Source organism: Mastomys coucha, unplaced genomic scaffold, assembly GCF_008632895.1.
Source record: "Mastomys coucha isolate ucsf_1 unplaced genomic scaffold, UCSF_Mcou_1 pScaffold9, whole genome shotgun sequence".
Classification (NCBI taxonomy): Eukaryota; Metazoa; Chordata; class Mammalia; order Rodentia; family Muridae; genus Mastomys; species Mastomys coucha.
In genome coordinates this window covers 717526-719383 of record NW_022196915.1, presented here as the reverse complement: position 1 = coordinate 719383, position 1858 = coordinate 717526, and positions in this window count along the sequence as shown.

The following is a 1858-nucleotide window of genomic DNA, read 5'->3' as shown; positions in this document are numbered from 1 at the left end:
ACCCTCAATGGCCGCTAGGGAAAACCCAGGCCCTGTCTTCCCGGATTGCCCTCTTGTGAGACGCCCTGTGGGCAAGAACAGAGAATCTGAAGTTCCCCAGTGTAATCTGCAAGTCTTTCAAGTTGCACAATGGCAAAATTGGCACCAGGCCCACACCTGTTGACTGACTCAGCAAGCTCCCCGATAGGGGTGCACTCCACTGGAGCACAGACACGGCCACCACCAGCATCCTCAAACACTGGAAAGGCATGCAAGAGTTTACTCTCATCTCCTCCAGACAAAAAGGAATCCGAACAGCGTCCATCAGTACACAGCAGGGGTGCACCTGGAAAAGCAGGCGGACAGCATAAAGCATTCCGCGCTCTGATCTCCCTTTCACTTTAGATTCTGCTCATTTAGATGATACCTCTCTTCCTTATAGCAAGCCGCTTCTCTCTCTAAGTCTTCCTCTTTTGATGGGCTCAATTCCTCAGAGCTATCAGGCTCGAAGAGCTTCCGTCTCTTCTCTACTTTTCCATCTCTTTCTCTACTTTTCTCTCCCAGGGTGTCCTTCCCCTTATCTCTCGCTTCCTCAGGTCTAGCGGAAGGGCCTGTACTCTTGGGTATATCCTCTCTTCTCTCCCCTTTCTCCTGGCTAGCCTTCACTCCCTCATCTTCTCTCTCCCCTTTATTCTGGCTAGCTTTTATTTTCTCCTCTGTTTCTGACATGCTATCTTGTATCTCCTCAAGTGCCCCCGACGCCACAGAGGTGAGGCATTTCTCATCCTCCAGGCAAGAATGTATAACAAACGCCATTAGCACAATTACCATGGCTTTGGCTATACTTTCTAACCCTGAGAAAGGGTCGGAGGAATTAAAATCAAGCAGCATGCCTCTCAGAGCTCACTCTGTCCTGCAGTTCTGAAACCTACCAGCTGTTGTAAGGTTCTCCCGGCATCCCGGGTTTCTCGGCACCAGCTGTAGCCCGCACAGTCGTCTCACCGGGAAGAAGACACGCGGACACACTAGGTTCCTTCTGCAGCGACGTTTACTGCCCTCTCCCAGAGGTAAAAAGGGTCGAGCCCAAAATCTGCACTGCTTATATACACCACAGTGTGGAGTATCTGCCCACAGCGTGGCGTGTCTGCTCATGATTGGCTGTTCGCTCATTACCCTACTTAACGCCCCGGGATGGGCCGTGACATGGCATCCTTTTCACTCCATGCACATGCGCAAACAGTTGTCCACTAGGAGTTAACAGCGGAAGTAGGTGCCATCCCGCCATGGCGAATACCTCTCCAGCTTCACGGCTCCCCACAAAGACCAAGCTATACAACTATAACATATATGCAGAGGACTTAGTTCAGTCCCATGCAGGTTCTCCAGTTGGTGGTACAGTCTGTGAAAGCTCCTTTGGGCCCTGGTTAGTTGATTCTGTAGGTTTTCTTGTGGTGTCCTCGACCTTTCTGATTCCTCCAATCCTTCCTCCCTCTCTTCCATTGGATTCCCCAAGTTCCACTTAATGTTTGGCTGTGGGTCTCTGCCTCTGTTTCCATCAGCTGCTGGGTGAAGCCTCTCTGATGACAACTGGGCAAGACACCAATCTGTCCTGACTGGTTTGGCCTGCACCTATGCAGCTTCTTTCTCTCTGTCTCTCTCTCTCTGTCTCTGTCTCTCTTTCTCTCTCTCTTTCTCAACTCATTTATTTCTTTAATGTGCCTGAGTGTACGTTTGTGCACCATACTCATTCAGTGCCCCAGGAGACCAGAAGATGTTGGATTCCCTGGAACTGGAGCTACACAGAGTTGTGAGCATTGATGTCATGGCTAGGAACTACACCTAGGTCATTTGAAAGAACAGCTAGTGCTCTTAACCACTG